At 44.0% G+C, this 10,000-nt stretch overlaps 1 protein-coding gene across 1 annotated transcript in view; it reads right to left on the bottom strand.

Moving 5' to 3' along the window:
• LOC310793672 (dolichyl-diphosphooligosaccharide--protein glycosyltransferase subunit TUSC3-like) overlaps positions 1 to 10,000 on the bottom strand; it is a 120,837-nt gene that overhangs the window by 36,826 nt on the left and 74,011 nt on the right.

Genomic DNA, 10,000 nt, shown 5'->3' with positions numbered 1-10,000 from the left:
AACATTCAGGACGTGGACCAACTCATCTAAGAACAGGTGAGGTTTAATGTTTAGAAGAACATTCAGGACGTGGACCAACTAATCTAAGAACAGGTGAGGTTTAATGTTTAGAAGAACATTCAGGACGTGGACCAACTAATCTAAGAACAGGTGAGGTTTAATGTTTAGAAGAACATTCAGGACGTGGACCATCTAATCTAAGAACAGGTGAGGTTTAACGTTTCAGAAGAGCATTCAGGACGTGGACCAACTAATCTAAGAACAGGTGAGGTTTAATGTTTAGAAGAACATTCAGGACATGGACCATCTAATCTAAGAACAGGTGAGGTTTAACGTTTCAGAAGAGCATTCAGGACGTGGACCAACTAATCTAAGAACAGGTGAGGTTTAACGTTTCAGAAGAGCATTCATTCTAAAGCAGGTACATAGACGTCTGTTCAGATGTGCGTTTACTGCGGGGGTTAAAACCCCCGATCCTGATTGCCTGGGCTGGGCTAGCAGCTAAATGCTTACTATGCTGAATGGGGAGAACGGGGGATTTACCCCACCCTGACCACGCCCCCAGACACAGACTGTCTCTATATATAAAAAAAAAAAAAAGGAAAATGAAACAATTCTTCTACGAGCCAGCCAAATGCTTGCACAAGCATTTTGAATGGCAGAGAGATGTGAAATGGAAGAATTCATCTTTCAATGCAACCGCAGTGGAAAATCACCTCAGAAGCAGCAGCAGCAGCAGCAGCAGCAGCAGCAAATGAGGTGGCTTATAAAGGCTAATAGTAGTCATTTCCAACATGCACGGTTCAACAAAGGAGCTGATGCAAATCGTGCGGGCTTTTACGGCTAGCCAACGCACGAGAGGCTTATTGAAGGCTTGCTCAGTTACAAGTGAGGTGGGCGTACTGAGCCTGCTTTGACTGCTGTCACACTGAAGAAGATTAGAGGTTAATGTATCGGCAGTCAGCAGGATCATCTCAGTTAGATCATAAAGTGTGCTGTGCAATAACACCCATCCCCGCATACTCGCCTAGTGTGAGGAGATTTATGACAGACATATACACAAATCTGTACAATCTGTTGTTTTGTCTGTGATGCCACGAGTGCCAAAACTGCCAAGTGTGTGAAGAGTCTTCTAGTGCAGTGTAGGTTCTCAACTGGTGGGTCGCGACCCAAAAGTGGGTCGCCGGTAGGGGTGTGCCACCTTAGGCACCTCACGATTCGATTCGATTACGATTAAGGGTGCTACGATTCGATTATTAAACGATTACGATTAATCACGATTTTTGATGCATCTTTTTCACCAAACAGGATTTTTTTTAAGCAAGGTATATTTGTCAGTATCCATTAATTAAAGTAAACAAACAAATGTACCTCCATTATCTTCAGTTGCGACTGAAGTCCACGCATCACATGTTACAGCCACCCTGCATGCTTTCTTCAGTGATTCCAGTTTCCAGTACTTCGGTTTTGGTCTCGTTTTACAGTTAAGGAACTGCTTTCCGGGCGAAATACCGTATTTTTTGCAAATAAAGCAAAAAAAAAAATGCATTTTTTTTTTTTTTTTTTGCAATTTTTTGCAAATCGATAATCGAACATTGTGAATCGATTTTAATCGTCACGTGACTAATCGCAATGCATCGATTAGTCACCTATTTTTTGTGTGCACCTATTTTTTAGGTGCACACAAATATGCTCCAAAGTTAGCTATAGCAGGGGACATGGGATGGGAACCAGGTGAGGCTCGCTGGAAAATATGTATGGCTCAGCTGTGGAATAGGTTGCTTGATATGGAGGGAAACAGGCTAGCAAGAATGATTTTTATGTGGGATAAACAAATTAATGGCTGTTGGTCAAGAGATGTGCAAGCATTATTTTTTAGCTTTGGGTTTGGTGAGGCATTTTTCAATAACAGCAAAATCAACATTGCTATACTTAGAGAATCTTTGTTTACTCAGTATAAGGTGCGATGGGCTGAGGATATATGGACTAAACCAAAGCTACGTACGTTTCGTATGATTAAACATGATTTTGGTACTGAAAATTATGTTAATTATAATTTATCAAAAAAGCAGAGAGCTTTATGTGCCCAGCTGAGATCTGGTATTTTACCGCTTATGATCGAAACTGGACGGTATGTCAGATTGGAAGAAGAAGAGCGGGTGTGTCCAATGTGTTGTTTAAATGACATAGAAAATGAGTTTCATTTTGTTTTTTATTGTCCTTTTTACAGTGAACCGCGCTATATTTTGTTCAGTAAGATAAAAACAGAGTTTGATTTTCTTAATAATGATGATGCATATAATTTGAGTTGGTTGTTTACATATGAAACTTTTGGACTGGCTTGTTATTTGGAAAAAGCCTGGGACATGAGAAAAAAAGCTCTTTATCAGGAAAAGGCAATGTAAGACAAGGAAAAGAAGGAAAAAAAAAGTGTATGTATGTACAGTAAGTGTGTATATGTGTATGTATATGTCATGCATATGTGTATATATTATATACTTTATTTATTTTGTTTGTACAACCGGATGTTATGTTATGATTATGTTTATATATAATTTGGTGTCTTGTAATCCCATGTGGGATGGGCCAGAAATGGCATGACACAGAAATAAAAAAACTATCTATCTATCTTATCTACACAGGTATGTCTCTACTCCTTGACGTCGCCAGTGCCCACGGCCGACATGACTGTCTTTCAGAGGCGTCAGTGTGCTCATTTGTAAAGCCAGAGAGGAAGATCTCTGCAACTAGAAGACCTAGGTAATAAGGCAGAGGTGTCCAAATTCTTTCCTATGACGGGCCAAAAATGTATCTGGATGGAGGGCCATGGGCAAAAAATAAATGTTGATGTTATGTGAAATTACATCACATTAAAATGTATTATATATTTGATAGCCGATTTACATTCTAAATCTAAAGTACATTTTCAAAATAATAAAAACGTTATTAGAACTTTTATTAAAAGCTTTTTATTAGAGTTTGATTTAGAGTTGATTGGAAAAAAAGCTTAAACATTTTCAAAGGGAATGCCATCTTGACTCTCTCGCTTTCACTCTGACTGAAAGTGCATGCAACTGTCTGTAACCCTAACCAAGGTCTGTAACCCTAACCCTACCCAAGGTCTGTAACCCTAACCCTACCCAAGGTCTGTAACCCTAACCAAGGTCTGTAACCCTAACCCTACCCAAGGTCTGTAACCCTAACCCTACCCAAGGTCTGTAACCCTAACCAAGGTCTGTAACCCTAACCCTACCCAAGGTCTGTAACCCTAACCCTACCCAAGGTATGTAACCCTAACCCTACCCAAGGTCTGTAACCCTAACCCTACCCAAGGTCTGTAACCATAACCCTACCCAAGGTCTAGTGCTGCAACTATCGATTATTTTAGTAATCGAGTATTCTACCGAATAATCCATCGATTAATCGAGTAATCGGATAAGAACCCTTTTTTGTGTTTTCAAAGGCTTATCGTAACTATACACCAAAAAATAAGATAAATCTCTTCAAATAAACAACTACATTAGTTTCTTTCTTAGAAAAAACAACATTTTTATTTTTAAATTGCATAGAACTGGCAGTGGCACCATTCATCTTTTTCACCCGTCCTTACAAAGCTGTCCATAGTACGCTGTGATCCGCTGAAAAAGAGGTGAAATAATAATTAATATTGATATTTATTAGGTAAGTTCATAACAAAACTGGAGAATGCGCATTTACACACCCTAGACCTGTTGCCTATTATTGACACAAATATCAGAATAGCAAGATAACAGGTCAGGTGGTGTAATAATTGGAGCCTAAAATGCACCAATTAAATAGTTGTTTGCAATCATCATGAGAAGAGTCGACCGGTCTAGGGTGTGTAAATGTACATTCTCCACACACACACTCACTCTCTCTTTCTCTCTCACACACCAACAGGCTAGTGTGATCACACACACACACACAACGCTGTTAAATTAGCCGCTAACGTTAACGTTAGGTTGAGCTTTGTATTTCTCACAGAAAATGGCAAGCCACATCACAAAAATGCAGCGTGAATGCAGTTACTAATAGTCATATTGGCAACGTGGCAAGCCAGCAGCACAACTACTACTAGTCTTAATATCAAGTAGCAATCATTAGCATACATTTACATTAGCGTTGTGTATAGTTAACGTTACGTTACCTTGCTCCGCTGGTGGATGCGTAGACTGGATGTTTACGGTTCAGGTGCTGAAGCATTGACGAGGTACTGTTGTGATATGCAAGTATCGTCTTGCACACCACTGAGTTTGTGTCCTTTTTCAGCGTGAAATGGTCCCACACTTAGACAGTTTCGGTCGCTTTGTCGGCCCTGGTTCTTCCCTTCCCGGCTCCTCCTGTCTGCTTTCTCCGCCGCCTCGTTCCATTTTGCGGGGTCCGTCTCTGGTCTGTCTGCGATCATGTGTTCTCACGTGTTTACACCGGAAGAGCGCTGTGCCACACCAGTAAGCGTCCGTGAGAAACACTGTCTCTACTCTCTAAATGCCGTGTCGAGGCGAATCATTTTGGCCTCGATCATTTTAATTATTCGAGTTATTCGAGGTACTCGAGGAATCGTGACAGCCCTACCAAGGTCTATAACCCTAACCCTACCCAAGGTCTGTAACCCTAACCCTACCCAAGGTCTGTAACCATAACCCTACCCAAGGTCTGTAACCCTAACCCTACCCAAGGTCTGTAACCCTAACCCTACCCAAGGTCTGTAACCCTAACCCTACCCAAGGTCTGTAACCATAACCCTACCCAAGGTCTGTAACCATAACCCTACCCAAGGTCTGTAACCATAACCCTACCCAAGGTCTGTAACCCTATCCCTACCCAAGGTCTGTAACCCTAACCCTACCCAAGGTCTGTAACCCTAACCCTACCCAAGGTCTGTAACCCTAACCCTACCCAAGGTCTGTAACCCTAACCAAGGTCTGTAACCCTAACCCTACCCAAAGTCTGTAACCCTAACCCTACCCAAGGTCTGTAACCCTAACCCTACCCATAGAACCCATCTCATTCAGATCATTTGAGGTGAGTGGTCAAGTGACCCATTTGAAAATGGCCATGTCAATTTGACCCTTGGCAAAATGTAGCATCTGGAGCGTTATTTACCCCCCTTGCTGACATGCTAAGTTAACATGGTTGGTCCCAATCGAGCCTGCTAGAGCCTCTGAAAGACAGTCATATCAGCCGTGGATTTTTATTTATTTATTTTTTGTCAAATCTATGGTGGGCCAAAACAAACCAGGGCGGGGGCCAAAGTTGGCCCACGGGCCCCAAATTGGTCACCCATAACCCAAAACACCCATTGTTTGGTACCAACCATTTCATACTAGCTCATATAGTGAAGTAGGGCTGCACGATATTGGAAAAAACTGACATTGCGATATTCCCCGCCCATGCGATATATATTGCGAGCGATATGAAAAAATACAGATTTTCACCAGGTTAGCTCTATTTGAAAGAAAATAATATTTCTAGAATGATTGGGATGATTTTGTAGAGGAGTCCATCTGATTTTGGAGGGGAAATTAGGTATTTTAATGTTTCTCAACCACTGGGCTGTGACCTACTGGTAGGCCTCAGAGCGTCATCTATCAGGGTGCATACACATTTTGACCAATGGATTTCCATGACTTACATGAAAAAGTGAGTTATGACATTCTACTTTAAAATGTCACTAGCCTATACTTCACTTAGTGTAATGCAGCCTTTAAAACCAGGGAAAGACAACATGTATGCTGTATCACCATATTACCATCCAACATCTAAGACTATAGTCTCAAATCACAATACAATATGGATATAAATTTGATATATTGCCCACCCCTAATATTGAGTGCCAGAATCTACCTCCCAATGATGCTATTTGCAGAAAAACATTAGATTTAATTGATTAAAATCACTGCTTTCAACTTCTTTCGTTCTTCTAACGTTTCAATAAATCAACAATGAAACACCGCTGCCACTTCTTCACACGGTTACTTCACACACTTGGTCTGACCCCCCTCCAGAAACTACCAAGTGGTACGCTCCGCATTTGGGGAGTTCCGGTTTTTGAGCGCACGCAGGGCAGTACAGAGACGAGGATTCACATGCAGCCGACCGGTGACAAACAATTCATTCGTGAAAAGTAATAAATATACATTTAATTGCCCAGCTATGTCTATTGTCTTTTTATTTTCACCGACATGTTTTGTGTAAATGAGTCGCTATGTATGATTACCTCTACCGTAACGTTACTGCTATCATCTGATGCATCATCAGACTGAGGGGGAGAGAGAGCTGCGGTGATACACGGACAACTTCTCAGTAATCACTTTAGCCTTCGTGTCATAAGTTGCGGTCTTGCTTTTTGGTGTTTCAAGAGTAAATATCTCCACTCCACGGACATGTTGAGTTACAGCAGCCAGCCTGCTGTATGCGAGTGCGCTGCAAGCTGTGGACAAGTCCGCCTCCGCAACCACATCGTTTACAGACAGGCTACTGTCAGGCGTCAGCAACGCAACATAAGCAAAAACAATTCAATTTTGCTCTCTGTGCATGTTTGTTGTGTTGAAGCTAAGCATTAAATGAGTGAGTACAGTAGCGGGGCGTCTCTCTCCTTTGAGAGAGCCTGCATTTCACTCAGTAGGCTACCCCTAAAGTGAGAGTTTATCAAGCAACATGACGAGTTAATTTGCTTTTGACATCGCACGTCCTGCGATGTGACTATCGCGCATGCGCACATCGCAATGTCGATGTGTAAACGATATATCGTGCAGCCCTATAGTGAAGGTAGGCAACATTTTGTCAAATGAAAAAGTGGTGTGGCCATCAGCAGTTTAAACTGGTTTAAAAAGCATATAGGCCTTAAAAAAAGATCTGAAACTTAATGACAAAGGAAAAATGTAGGTGGTGAAGTTAGAGCAGTTGAGAAGCACAGTTGTAGTGTGTGGCAGGCCTGAGCGACACACTGGCTCATGTCCACGCTTGTCCTTCTGACGAGCACAGAAAGGCTTCACAAGACATGTGGCGGGGAGGCGTGGGGCGGGCGAGATAAGGAGCGCACAGGGAGAGAGAGAGAGAGCGAGAGAGAGAGGGAGAGAGAGAGAGGGAGAGAGAGAGAGAGAGAGAGAGAGAGAGGGAGAGAGGGAGAGAGAGAGAGAGAGAGAGAGAGAGAGGGAGAGAGAGAGAGAGGGAGAGAGAGGGAGAGAGAGAGGGAGAGAGGGAGAGTGGTGAGGAGGGTGGAACCTATTTGTTGTCAAAGAGAGTGAAGAATGACAGAGAGTCAACAGAGCCTGACAAATGGAGCACCATGTCTCCAGACAGACACAACAAGAGAGAGAGGCAGGGAGAGGGCAAGAGGGAGGCTGTGCTGCAGCTCGGTTTTTCTCTCTTTGCAGTTTTTCCTTTGACTCTGCGTGCGTGCGTGTGTGTGTGTGTGTGTGTGCGTGCGTGCTTGTGCGAGGTGTGTGTGTGCGTGCACGTTCCCTTGTGTGTGTGTTTGTATGTGTGTGTGCGTGCGTGTGTGTGTGTGTGCGTGTGTGTGCGTGCATGCGTGTGTGTGTCTGTGTGAGGTGTGTGTGTGTGCGTGTGTGTGAGGTGTGTGTGAGGTGTGTGTGTGTGTGAGAGAGGTGTGTGTGAGGTGTGTGTGTGTGTGTGCACGCTCCCTTGTGTGTGTGTTTGTATGTGTCTGGCTATCAAGAATACCAATGCTTTTATTTCTCTGTGTGTCCTGAGTTGACCTTTCCCACAATGGCCACACTCCTCGACTGACATGAAAAATGGTGACATACCGTCAAACTTAAAAATATAAATATAGACGCCCGTCCCAAATAGACGCAGGGTATTTTTTCATTACGGTATGTTTTTGTGTTGCGCTCAGACTGAATTCACAGTCACTTACGGTAATGACGTGGGCAGTACGTGTTGTTGGCGGAAATCAGTCTGGTTTGGCAAGAGGAGAGATTCCAGTAGGCCTTTTAGACATAACATGACTGCTGTGAAAAAGGCCCATTGGGGAGAAAATGCGAAAAGAAAAACTTGATCAAGTTGTTTTAGTTGGCTAAACTCACGGGGGCCACTCACCCCCAGAGCCCCCTGGTGGTGAGGGCAGGGAAGAGGCGGTGCTCACCCCCAGAGCCCCCTGGTGGTGAGGGCAGGGGAGAGGCGGTGCTCACACCCCAGAGCCCCCTGGTGGTGAGGGCAGGGAAGAGGCGGTGCTCACCCCCAGAGCCCCCTGGTGGTGAGGGCAGGGAAGAGGTGGTGCTCACACCCCAGAGCCCCCTGGTGGTGAGGGCAGGGAAGAGGCGGTGCTCACACCCCAGAGCCCCCTGGTGGTGAGGGCAGGGAAGAGGCGGTGCTCACCCCCAGAGCCCCCTGGTGGTGAGGGCAGGGAAGAGGCGGTGCTCACACCCCAGAGCCGCCTGGTGGTGAGGGCAGGGGAGAGGCGGTGCTCACACCCCAGAGCCGCCTGGTGGTGAGGGCAGGGGAGAGGCGGGGCTCACACCCCAGAGCCCCCTGGTGGTGAGGGCAGGGGAGAGGTGTCTCTGGAACCAGGAAGTTGCACTGGACTGAGCTGTCGACACGCTGGACTGAGGCCAAACATGACGTTCACAACTATGCAACTATTTGACAGCAGTGACTGTGAAACTACGTGTTGAGCTGCGCACAAACGTGTCCCCTGAGCCCATGTGTCTCTCATTGTGTAGGGGTGTGTGTGTGTGGTTGTGTAAGGGTGCAGCGCCGCGGGAAGTAGGGGTGCTGCAGGTGCTGCAGCACCCCTAGATTTTTTTCCCCAAAATCTTTTTTTTTTTTTTTTTTTTTTTTTTACAAATGTAATTAAAAATATTTTGCAGTGCACTATGTTCCTTTCTTGTTTAAGAATGTTTCGGGAAATGAAAATGTAGCCTATTTAAATAGAATTATCAACAATAACAATCAAGGAAGTTACATGCTTGTAGGCTAGAGAAGAAGAAGAAGCGCGCATGCACGCACATGTTGTGTTGAACCAACCAACAACCAATACGAATTGTTTAATCTGGCAATAAAGAAATGTGAACTTGACATGCTATTTTAATAGCCTACTCAAAAATGCGCCTCCCACTATACAGCAAAGAGAGGAGTCAATGTTTATTGATATATGCCATTCAGATCAGAATAATTAGTCTAGTCATTAAGTTTGCTGATAATATTTCTATCATGTTAAGTCTGTGTCATGTTAACTGGTGTATTCAGAGCAAATAGGGACATATAGAGCATTATCATCATGCTATATATCTCCCTCTTTGCTCTGAATGAGTGAGAAAAGGAGAAAATACTGAATAATTACATCACAACAGTATCCTAATGTTAATTTAAAATGAGATATTCCTCTAAATATGGCAAAAAAACGAAGAAAAAAAACGTCCACATTTTTTCCGGCGGGGCCCTTGCCGGCCCCACCGAGAGTCCCTTCCTCCCAGCACCCCCTGCTTAAAATGACTTCCAGCGGCCCTGTAAGGGTGTGTGTATTTGTGTCTTTCACCATGTAGGGGGTGTGTGTGTGTGTGTGTGTGTGTGTGTGTGTGTGTGTGTGTGTGTGTGTGTGTGTGTGTGTGTGTGTGTGTGTGGTGTGTGTCTGTGTGCATTTGTGTCTTTCATTGTGTAGGGGTGTGTGTGTGTCTGTGTGTATTTGTGTCTTTCATTGTGTAGGGGGGTGTGTGTGTCTGTGTGTGTATTTGTGTCTTTCATTGTGTAGGGGTGTGTGTGTAGTGTGCTGGTGTCTGTGTGTGTATTTGCGTCTTTCATTGTGTAGGGGTGTGTGTGTGTGTGTGTGTGTGTGTGTGTATATTTGTGTCTTTCATTGTGTAGGGGTGTGTGTGTGTCTGTGTGTGTATTTGTGTCTTTCATTGTGTAGGGGGGTGTGTGTGTATTTGTACATTCAGCACTTTTCAGATGCCATAAATACAGTATATGTATTCACATACTGTTTTTAGGTTAATATCTCTCTTTCTCTCCCTCCCTC

This window comes from Poromitra crassiceps, assembly GCF_964638095.1.
Source record: "Poromitra crassiceps genome assembly, chromosome: 19".
NCBI lineage: Eukaryota > Metazoa > Chordata > Actinopteri > Beryciformes > Melamphaidae > Poromitra > Poromitra crassiceps.
Note: the sequence above shows the minus strand (reverse complement) of the source record. Positions and strands in the feature narration are given on the sequence as shown.